This window comes from Ascaphus truei, chromosome 11, assembly GCF_040206685.1.
Source record: "Ascaphus truei isolate aAscTru1 chromosome 11, aAscTru1.hap1, whole genome shotgun sequence".
In the NCBI taxonomy this organism is placed as follows: Eukaryota; Metazoa; Chordata; class Amphibia; order Anura; family Ascaphidae; genus Ascaphus; species Ascaphus truei.
In genome coordinates, this window is record NC_134493.1 from 29404491 (window position 1) to 29416834 (window position 12344).

At 40.6% G+C, this 12344-nt stretch overlaps 1 long non-coding RNA gene across 1 annotated transcript in view; it reads left to right on the top strand.

The window, feature by feature from the left end:
• Positions 1 to 11024, top strand: part of LOC142462966 (uncharacterized) — a 79592-nt gene extending 68568 nt beyond the window's left edge. Inside the window, exons 2-3 of the long non-coding RNA XR_012787308.1 lie at positions 8798 to 8983; positions 9271 to 11024. This is a non-coding gene — a long non-coding RNA (uncharacterized LOC142462966). The remainder of the gene's footprint in view (positions 1 to 8797; positions 8984 to 9270) is intronic.
• Positions 11025 to 12344: the final 1320 nt, after the last annotated feature.

Genomic DNA, 12344 nt, shown 5'->3' on the forward strand with positions numbered 1-12344 from the left:
TCTTATACTCCCAGAAAGTGACTATATATATCATTTACGTGAATCACTATCCGTATTTGAAGTGTGTGTGTATATAAATATATATATACATACAAATGAGCATACAGTAATATTTCCATTTGCTATTTGCCTTGCTATGGAGGGTTTTTGTCACTTTTTTACTCACATAACTTCACATATACATATATATATATATATATATATATATATATATATATATGTGTATATACTGTATATATATATATATATATATATATATATATATATATATATATATATATATATATATATATATATATATATATATATACAGTGGAAGTGTATTGTGTGTATTTACCTACACACTCACTCCACATTTCAGTAACATACATATACATCTAAATAATATTCACATATACACGTTTGCTATAAATGGAATTATTACAATTTTACATTATATACACGTGCAATGAATGGAATAAACACTGTAATAAGTTTGAAATCGCCTATCCGAGCTGCTATGCATGGCTGATCCCTTTTCTCCAGCTTCCTTGAATGTACTATGAGGAAGATCATGTGACCAGATGCTAGTGCACGTTTAGAGAGAGGGAGGGCAGTGCTGACAAAGGGGTGTGCCAGAGTTTGTGACAGGACATGAAGGGGCAGTGCCTTAGCAAATGGCTGTTAAAATAGAATACAAGAAAATTGGTCTTTCAAAGTTGTTTTTTTAAAAACAGAAAATGCTAAAAGTATTATTTCTTACTACAGAACTGATTTATTAAAAAAACCACACATGCAGGATATTGACTGAACTGCAGCTTTAAAGGGATGGTGGGCCTGTTGGTGTATAATTTAACCCTGTAAATAAACCCTGTGTAGAGAAATATAATGTTTCCGGCCTTATTCTGGGACGAAAAGATACTGCAACCTCATGTGGGCATCAAAATATATAATGTGACCCCACGGCGTCATTTACCAGAAACCGCCAGAGACAAGGTAAGGGACATACAGAGCCCTTCGTGCCCCCCCCCCCGGCATTTAATTTAAATGTTGTGGGGAAGAGTGCAGGGCCTCGGTAAGCGCCGCGCCCACCCCAGAAAATGTGCTCTGACCCCCAGTTTGCCCACCCCGGTTCTAAGGGATCTTCATCAGGACTGAAACATTGGCCACCTGTATCTTTTAATACACATTTTGTAAAATATAACTTACATAGTTGTGCTGTATCCTTTCTCCATGCATTTGTTCTGTGTAATGTATGAGTCTTGATTATGGAGTATGATACGTGCACGTGCTAATGCTATCCCAGTACTTGATTGAGGTGTGCCTGTTATACATCTATTTATATATACATATATATACACAGGAAAATTCCAGAGCAATGGAGTAATGCCATAGTTATCCTCATCCACAATAAAGGAGACAAATAACGTCAATAACTATAGACCAATCAGTCTGCTTCCAATCACTTACAAGATTGTTATGAAGAAACTCACTAATCGGATGCAACAGACCCTGGATTTTTCCCAGCTTAAAGAGCAAGGAGAGGGAGCGGCTCAGTGAGTAAAGACACTGACTGGCATTGAGAGTTTGAAGCAGGGGAGCCTGGTTCAATTCCTGGTGTCGGCTCCTTGTGACCTTGGGCAAGTCACTTTATCTCCCTGTGCCTCAGGCACCAAAAACATAGATTGTAAGCTCCACGGGGCAGGGACCTGTGCCTGCAAAATGTCTCTGTATAGTGCTACGTATAACTAGCAGCGCTATACAAGGACATGGTATTATTAGTATTATTAGTATTATTAGTATTATTAGTATTATTAGTATTATTAGTATTATTATTATTATTATTAACAAGCGAGATTTTGCAGTTGATAAACACAATGCACCACATCCAAGTTGTACAAGAAGTGATTTCCTGAAGTAATGAATATGATCTCCCACTCGGTTTAGGATTTGTAGATTTACGAAAAAGCATTTGATTCTGTCTACACCTCAGCGATCCTAGCTGCATTAAGAAAACAAAATGTTGAAGAAGCTTAGATTGATATTATAAAGAACATTTATGAGAATGTCACATCAACCATTATTTTACATGAAGATACAAGCAAGATAAAAATCAGCTGGGGAGTGCGGCAGGGAGACACCATGTCACCAAAGCTTTTCACGGCAACATTTGAAGAATTGTTCAGGATATTAGATTGGGAAGAAAAAGAAATCAAAATCAACGGTGAATGTTTGAGTCACCCACGTTTTGCAGATGATAATTATTTTTGCCACAAGTCCAGAAGACCTCATGCAACAAATTGGAGAACTTGCCAAAGCAAGTGAGAATGTGGACCTCTGTACGAATATCAACAAGTCAAAGGGATGTTCAACAAATGTGTCAAGTCTGCAAAGATTGAAATGGATGAAATAGAACTAGAAGAAGTCAACGACTATGTCTACCTTGGCTGGCAAATAACAATGGATGAAAATCTTTTGAATGAAATCAATAGGAAAATGGAGCTGGAATGGAGCACATTGTAAGGAGGTAGGGGACTCGCCGCCCTCGGCGCACCCTTCCCTTACCTCCTCAGCCTGCCGCTGCTCCCTCTCTCTGGCGTCGGCTGCAGCGCGTCTGCGCACCGCCCCCTCACTCCCCTGCGGCTCTCTCTCACGCTGCCATTACGCTCACTGGGCGCGCACTCCCTCTTCTTACAGAGCGCGCATCTCACAGGATAATTTATGCACTGCGCTCCGCTCCGCCCACCGCCGGACCCAGGATCCAGGCACTAATTCCAAATGGCTCCAGCTGCAGCAGGACAGGTTATTACCAGTTACCCTATCACAGGAGGCTCCTCGGTCCACCTCAACAAAGATACGCCCTTTCCTCCTCGCTCAACAAAGATACGCCCTTTCCTCCTCGCTCAACAAAGATACGCCCTTTCCTCCTCGCTCAACAAAGATACGCCCTTTCCTCTGTTGCTCGACTGCTAAAACTCTGACTCAGGCCCTCATTCTCTCCTGTCTTGATTACTGTAACCTCCTGCTGTCCGGCCTTCCTGCCTCTCACCTGTCTCCCCTACAATCTATCCTAAACGATGCTGCCAGAATCACTCTACTCTTTCCTAGATCTGTCTCAGCATCTCCCCTCCTGAAATCCCTCTCCTGGCTTCCGATCAAATCCCGCATCTCACACTCCATTCTTCTCCTCACTTTTAAAGCTTTACACTCTTCTGCCCCTCCTTACATCTCAGCCCTAATTTCTCGCTATGCACCATCCCGACTCTTGTGTTCTGCTCAAGGATGTCTTCTTTCTACCCCCTTTTTATCTAAAGCCCTCTCCCGCCTTAAACCTTTCTCACTGACTGCCCCACACCTCTGGAATGCCCTTCCCCTCAGTACCCGACTAGCACCCTCGCTATCCACCTTTAAGACCCACCTTAAGACACACTTGCTTAAAGAAGCATATGAATAGCACTGTGAACATTCTGAACACATGATACATAAAGCTTGGCCCCTGCAGACGCACTTACCAGAACTCCCTCCTACTGTCTCTATACGTTCTCTCTACCTACCAATTAGATTGTAAGCTCCTCGTGGCAGGGACTCCTCTTCCTTAATGTTATGTTTATGTTTAAAGCACTTATTCCCATGATCTGTTATTTATATTATCTGTTGTATTACTACTGTGAAGCGCTATGTACATTAATGGCGCTATATAAATAAAGACATACAATACAATACAATACCTCTGCCTCGCCTCCTCCTCTGATTGGTCTTCCTCACTTTATTACTCCTATGATTCCTGTACAACCTCGCTCTGCATAGTTTCGTTTGCCTGGTGCTGTTGGATACTGTGCCCAGCTCTCTCTTAGGTTTCAGATTTGTTACCGAACCGGCTTGTCTTCCTACCCTCTCTGGCTCTACGACCCCGGCTTCCATTTGACCTCGCTTACCTCTCGGACCCCTCGAACTCGGCTCACGGACACCTAGGATTCGGATCTCTCCTACCCACGACCCTTGGCTTCGGACTCCACTACGGTACCTTCTCTATGCCCGGATCTGGCAAGTACTACGACTAGCTCCTTATACCCCTGGTCTTGGCCATGCTACCAAATCCACACTCCGGGCACGCTCTCACTACTGCGGGTGCATGGTTACTCACTCTCCACCTCAGTACTGGGGGTTGGTCTGGTCTGCAGGCAGCATAGCGTGACACACATTTGGAAGAAACAAGACAATATTTCAAGGGAACCTTCCACTGCGCCTCAAGAAGAAAGTTTTCGACCGGTGTATTCTGCCCATGCTCACGTATGGATGTGATACTTGGACCCTAAATGCGAAGACAACACAAAGAAGTATGGAAAGATGTATGATAGGTAATACCTGAAGAGACTGGAAAAAGAATAATTGGGTCCAAAACCAAACAAAAGTCAGATATATCATCGCAAGGGTGAAGAAATTAAAGTGGCTGTGGGCTGGATATATTGCAAGAAGAAATGACCATCATTGTACAAATATGGTACTCGATATACTGTAGATACTGCACCGACACACTTTATTCGAGCAAATACCTGGTATGTACCTGGCAGATACCTGGAATGCGCCGCTCCTCACCTCTGACAAGCCCCGTTGCATTTGCCTTCCCAGCCTGGGTTCATGCCTGGCTGATGGGCGGCTGATCTGTTAAATGATAATGATTAGGATTTAATAGGCTGCAATGCTTCGCGTGTCTACCAGATGGCATAAATTCATGAATTGTAATGCAGTATATATATATGTACTGTGCAGTATTGCAGCCAGCGGGAATAAAATGCTTCAATCCCTGCTGGAAAATAACTCAATGCACTCGGGCAGAAAACAGTCACAAACCTCAATACACCCGGTTATACCCGAATTCGTGGGACTAGCCGAGCTCGAATAAAGTGTGTCGCCAGTGTAGATATATTTTTAAAGATGGTACTCGACTGAATTCCAAGAGAGATTAAAAGACCAAGACAACGACCAAAAGTAAGATGGGAGGATGAAATCAGATAATTTGTTGGAACAATGTGGAGAAGAGAGGCTTGCATCTGCTGGACCAGGGAAATCTTTTGGGGTCCTTCATCCAGCAGTGGATCAACAAGGGCTGAAGATGATAAGTGTGAATATATATAGGTAAGTAGTCACAACAAAGTGATGTACAGTACAGTATTGAGAAACAAAAACTAAATTCCAACATTTCGGTGCAGCCAAGGAACCTTCATCATGGTAGTGTACCGTCATGGAATAAAATACACACTTATATAGCCCAATACCCAGGGTTTCACTATGGATTACATAAATGATGTTGTCCTGGCCACACACAGAGCAACAAATTGCATCTAGTATTTACATAGAGGTACAATCACACCGGGTAACAGAGTATGCTGAACCATACACTTTATCGCCTGCAATATTCAGAGACCTGATGTGTGGTAGTACTCTGCCGTTCATCAATTGTTTGATTGGATACAGAATCTTAGAATCAATGTAATATAGTTCAGCCAGAATTTCCATATGGGCGACAGGTTAATCACATATTACCAGCCTCACATGGAGCAACATCTTGTGTGATATTGTGACCAACCACCGAAGAGTCCGGTAACCTCGGGAAACATTCAATAAGGCACTGGCACCCGTTTACCCAAATATAAATAGGCACATTAGGGACTCAAAGAATCTTCCAGGTTGGTTACAGTCAACACCAGATCTCCGTTATCTCACTCTTATGCAATGGGTAACACCTGGAGGATCACGGCCGCATGCGTGCTGAAGCAGGGAAATCCTTAAACCCTGACCTGTTGGGTGTTCTCCAGGACTGGAATTGGGAACCACAGGTCTAGGTCAACAAGATGATCATAACAAAGTCTGGTCATTTATCACATCTTGTTCTATTATACCAAAGTAAATAGGAATATAAAACCAGGACTGGCTTAGTATTTGACTGCTGACCTCGAGTTAGTTGGCAGATACGACCACCTAACTCAATTCTAATGTGCAAGGTGAGAAAAGCAAAACCATTTATTACAATCAGTTACTGTTGCTCATATTTCTTTCCGGCACACGATAATTACATGTCGGTGTATTACGTCGCCATAAACCCTTTAATTGATTAAGAAACAAGCATCATTCAGACACCAATTTAATTCAGCTGCAAACCGAGTTACGCTAAATTAACTTTCGGCTGTAAATTGTGTCCACAGACGATATTCATTGCTTTGCAACATTCTCTCTGCTATTTATATTTATGGTTATGTTTATGGTTATGTTTCCCACTTAACTGCCTCTGTGTTTTAACATTTGCATTAAAATGTTTATATTGTCTCCTGAAAAACATGTACATGTCAGTAGCAACATGTTGTATTATCTGTATTTCACTTTCCCTCTGACTTTGTGTGTTCTTCTGTACATGAATGAAAAGGTTCCTCAAAGGGTAAGAGAACAGCACCACAGAAAGTTGCCCCATGGAGGGGGTGGACTATTTAAATCTGGGGCAATTGATTTCATTGTGCACAACTATTAATCAAGATCCCCATGCCCCATTCTAATAGTAAAAATAAAGGTACATGTTTTATCTAATGCTTTTTAACTTGTACCTTATGTACTTTGACATAATGCTGGTTAAATATGACAATGAATCAGAAAATGTTGCTGGCATCAAAAGTCTTCTGCTGGAAAACCAGGGAAACCCCAGTGCCAAAACCCAGTGCTTACAGCACCAGATTTTTTTTTAAAACAAAACCCCATTTTTTCCCATGGGAATGTTTTTTTCTTACTATCTGGTGCAGTTTTTTGATCTTCTGTTTTGCACCTGGAAGACTTTGATAATTAGCCTCCAAAGACCTGTAGCCTCATCCTTGATGGTATCTGGTGTAGATGGAGTGCGACTCTATGATTCCGAAGTCGCACTCCATCAACAGAAAAGGTGTTTTAAATGGAATTAGGGCCTTAATTCTATATAGCATGAGAGCACCAACCCGGCTTTTTTACAGGGAAAGCCCAATTGACTTCAATAGGTCTTTTCCCAAATCATTCGAATAAGGGCCAGAGTACGCCATGAATAACGCCACGTAAGTTTTTGATTATGTGACACTACCCAGGAGAGTTCTGAATAAGTGTGACCTGAAACTTGCACCCAGTGTGCACATCCCTCTGCAAGTAATTATCAGACTCAAGACTTCCATCCCGCTGTCTACTCTTTATAATAAATATGTTGCTTTTGAAAAATGCAAACTACGTTTCATGAAAATGATCAAATATTTGCTGGTTATGCCTCTTTGCTGTAAGAAAGTCTTCTTTTACATACATAACTCATGTTACACACAATATGTGGGAGAGGGAGTGGCTCAGTGAGTAAAGACACTGACTGGCACAGAGTTTGGAGCAGGAGAGCCTTGTTTAATTCCCGGTGTCGGCTCCTTGTGTCCGTGGGCAAGTCACTTTATCTCCCTGTGCCTCAGGCACCAAAAACATAGAGTGTAAGCTCCCCAGGGCAGGGACTGTGTCTGCAAAATGTCTCTGTAAAGCGCTACGTAAAACTAGCAGCACTATACAAGAACATGCTATTATTATTATTATTATTATTATTATTAATATGTGCTGTGCATTTCATATCTTACAAACCCATGGAGAGCACTGGGGGGAAAAAACAGCATTCATTTTCATCAGATGGTGTCTACCCTTGTGCTTTTAGAAGGTGTTAATTACATCTCACATTAGCCATTTTAAATACTGTGCATACGATCCCTCCGTACATACCAGAGAACAAGCTGGAAAACGAGCGCATTGCAAAATAAACTAGGGGTGTTGCCAGTTTGTAATAAAAAATTAAACATCCATTCAGTGGGTTGAGAGAGAGATGTTGGATAGTGAAACAGGCCCCGGGGTCAGGGAGACTGAAATCCACATGATTGATACTGCAAGCTGTCATGCTGCATTCCAAACAATGTACAGCAGCGGCTTATAACAGTCGCAGTCATTTCTGGGCTAGCACTAGTTTTCTGGCAAATTAATATATCAAAACACATCAACTGCACAGTGTGCCCCATTGTATACCGGTTTGAGATCACTTAGCTTTTTCTCGATTCCTATAACCATGGGTTATAGTCAGAAATCATATGACATGTCTAACACTGTATGTTTAATTATACTGTAAGAAATATGTAAATGAAAAGCAAATTCCTATCTAAACATCAGTTAATTGCTTTAGTGACAAGGCAGGCGGCAACCAGATGCTTTGCGATGTGTTACAGACTCCGCAGCAGCGACTTACTGTGGTCAAAACAGAATCACTATTTTCTATATGTGCAGAAACGTAAAATTGCCCTTTCTTAGTAAATACAATGGGGGTTTATTTTAGAAAGACTCCTCTCCTCTTTTATTAAAAGACTATTTCATATACCATTCAACAACACAAAGATTTCCGTTGATGTTTAATAAATGCAGACACATTGTTTCTTTTAATGTCACTTTGATCTATGAGGGTCTCCCCAGGGTGGGCTCTACGCATCAAACAAGTGGTCTGTGCTGACGCATTTGCTTAAAAAAAAAATCGTGCATTTTTTTCCCCCGTCTGAAATGGGACATATTTATTCTGTGCATCTCTACTGCTGTAGAGTTTGGCCCATGCTGCGTTAGTATTCTACAATAAAAAATTACTTATGCCACCTTTTAAGGCGATGGACAAAACTAACATAGAAAACCGTCAAGAAAAGTAACGCGAACCGCAAATCTTAATTCATAGACCTGCGGCCATTATGCAAATGTTCCTCCGCCCAAACTCCTCCCACTTGTTCATAGATCCCTCATCTTGTCTCAGACAGATGCAGATATAACTGACAATGGCGGAACTCAAAGTGGCGCAGGTATATTTCAAGTGCAAGTGGGGACAACATAACCAGTAGCCTGTGAGTTCATTTGGAAGAGAGACCACAAAGACGCAGAGAAGCCATCAGACCGCCGGGGATTGTAAAGAAACCAGCAGATTTTGATCTGGCGACATACAGTAAGGGTGCATTCTATAAGTCTGTCGTTGGATATGCTACTTTTAGAGTTTTTGTTCAAAACTGGTTTTTATGCTTAATAGCCTTTTTTTTTTTTTTAATCTATTCATATCCTAGTCTTATGATATCAATTAAGGGCAAATCTTTCATAGTCCAGATAGTTGGGTATGCATTATATTTTTAGCTTTATTGTTATTACGTGCATGTTTGGGCACAGATGGTCAAGAGACATTTAGTAATAAAATCTGACCACACTATCGGAGCATTCACTTCTTTCTTTTTTTCTTAGATGTCTATCTTGGATGTGGTTCTGATCCAGTGAAGCAGCAGCTAACCCAGCAGTCTGATCCAGAGATTTGAGATTGTGGAAACAACATTAAAAAAAGTTGTATCCATCTATATCCATCATTGGTCCCATCGTAACTATATACTGTATCATCATTTCATTTATACACATTTCCCCCTTTCCTATTGATGAGAAGCTTCTTCTATTTGTGTTTTAATACACATATCAACAGCTATTTCAACTCTCGGTGCATGTTTACGATGAACTATTGAAAGGACTGATTAGTTCTGCTTAGGTTTTTGGACTGGTTTTGGTATAACCTTGTGCACATTGTATTTACTTTCACTGTTATGAATAATTGTGAGCACATATAAATATATATGAGGTTTTATATGCTCACATATTATTCATCTTTAACTAGTCACACTAATACATCACATGTTATAGGTCACTGAACACACTAGTTTGATATAGGTAGCACAGATATTCTTTTCTCCTTTGGATCATCCAACGTGTACCTTAAAAGCAATGATTCCCGAACAGGTACACCCTCCGTGGTGGGGTGGTGATAGGGCTAGAGTTTAATTGCTGCGTGAAGGATTCTGGATTTTCTCCGTGGATGCATTGGCACCAAAGGGTATGAATACCAGTTTGAAGTACAGTTGCTTTACTAAAGAGCAATGAGTGGGTGATTGTAACATACTTGTGCCCGACTGCATTTGTAACATCATCTATCCCCATAGATATGGTGAATTTAGACAGTGTAATTTGGTGCCAGTTACTTCATTTTACTATGGGTACCCTGGTCTGCCAAACAAGTGAAAAGTGTGTTCCACTTGTATAATCAGCGACAGGATATATTTGGTATTAGATCTCAGCTCAGGTAGACATTCCTATTAGGTAAAACCCATGGATTGCCTTTATTGGTCTTTGTGACTGGCTGTGAGAATATAAGATGGTTGTTTAATATTCCTAGTGATTATGGTATATTACAATAAGAAAGAAGGGGTATAGGAGTTTGGGAAATTTTTGACTTATGAAGTAGTAGAGACGTGGCATTTTTCTTTAGGTTTAACTTCTTGTTACAATCTGTCATTGTTTGCACCTTTAAAATGTGATTGTAAGATCTTGTATATTGATTGTTCTGTTACATAATGAACGATTGTATGGATCGCTATATCTGCAGTTCTGATTGTGGACTTTGATTATAAATTATCTGTATGCGGTTATGTGCATTCTGAGTAAATATGCCCAATATTAGATGGAGGTGTATTTTATTTGTATTATAATTTTGCTATCTGTATATTGGTGCTTCCTATATGGATGTTCCCTGTTTTTTTTATGGATGTCATTTTTGTTTTTATTTGTGTGTTATTGTTGTGGGGCTATGTTTCTGCTCACCTGGGGGTTGGTGTATGTGATGACGTTATTGAAACCTCGACAAGAAGAGGGGGTGGGGCTTAACTCTGATGGCTTCACTATTTAGGTCCTGTAGGGGTTGTAGATTGTTGGTCCTGATGAAGGTGTAAGATAAAACACAGAAACGTTGATGTTCTTTCAATAAATGTTGTACTTTTGTAAGACTGCTGTGCCACAGTATTTAACTAAATAGCCCAGCATACAGTTGGTGTATCTAAAACTAAATGAATAGTTCTGTGCATACATCTATATTGAATTCCTCTAAAAAAAAGATCAAAAAGCAAATGAGTTATTTAAATAATTCCAAATACCACCCTTTCGCAAATACACTGACAGTTCTAATCTCCAATGATGGTTTGAGTCTTGCCCTTTTTGACACATGCCAGATGTAATTATTGCATTTAGGATTGTGTAATTGTACAGTAAGATGTGCTGTTGATATATTTCATGATCAGTACTGACAGCAAAAATGACTGGTTAGTATTCAAAATGAAAGCATTTTTATTTAAATGTAGTTATAACCTACTACACTGGAGGGAAGGTCAAATTCTACATGAACTTCAGAAAGACATTCAGTAGTCTTAGCAAGTTCAAAACCAAGACCCATAGTATTACATTTTTAATTGTGCCAATTTGAGTGCTATGGGGGAAGGCACCACAAATATCCAACAGTAACACAGAACCCCCAATGCACATCCAATGTGACAACTTATTTATTTCAAAAAGAAAGAAAGAAAAAGAATGTGAAGGGCGCAATGTACCGTTTTTAAACTTTATGTATCACCTGTGGTGAAAAAGGACAACAAATACAATGATATGCACTTACACGAAAAATGCTTAAATATAAAAACAAGTATATGATACAAAAGTTGATAAAGAAGGACGAAGCCACATTACGTGGTGAAACTTGTAGGAGAAGGAGCTAAGCACAGTACACAGACTGCACAGACTGCAGTGGGAGCTCTCACAAACCACTCCGTGAGCTGCAGCATTCGCTGGGAGGACGGACAAGGAGACTGGACACCCGGCCCGCTGATGTCACAGCGGGAAGAGCCTGGGGAAAACTGTTGTTGAATTTGTGACTCCGTAGTCTGGAGGACACTATTGGTCTATTATCCCCACCCCCAAGTCACTATTTATACCTATATGCAGTAGCTTGTGGCCACACCTAGCGCACCCCAAGTGCACTTAGGTGCATGTGCATTTGCACATTTTTTTCATTTAACTTATTTATTTAGTTTCTCAATGTTTTTTCTTCTCATCAGGATAGGTCATTTAATTCAAAATGTTGGCCAAAACATGTTAAGCTGCAACCACGTCAAGGTAACCCTTTCAGCAGGTCCGACACTACCAACTTCATGCAGTGTCCTTTGCATTTCCTCCACTGCATGGGGAAAAGAGGAAACAGAACAATGATATAGCCAATAGCATGGGATGCGAGACATGTCTGGTGACATGGTGCCTATGGGGTTAACATTTAGGAGCACTATATGTGCTATATGTGAGCTACAGGGCAGGGCCCTACTAAATATAGTGAGAAATCCAATAGTCATATTGGATGTGCACATGGGCTTCTTTGTTTATTGGTGAACGTCAGAAAGCATGAACAATAGCAAATCTGCCCTGCTATGCGATCATTCAATAGAGCACGAAGGTTT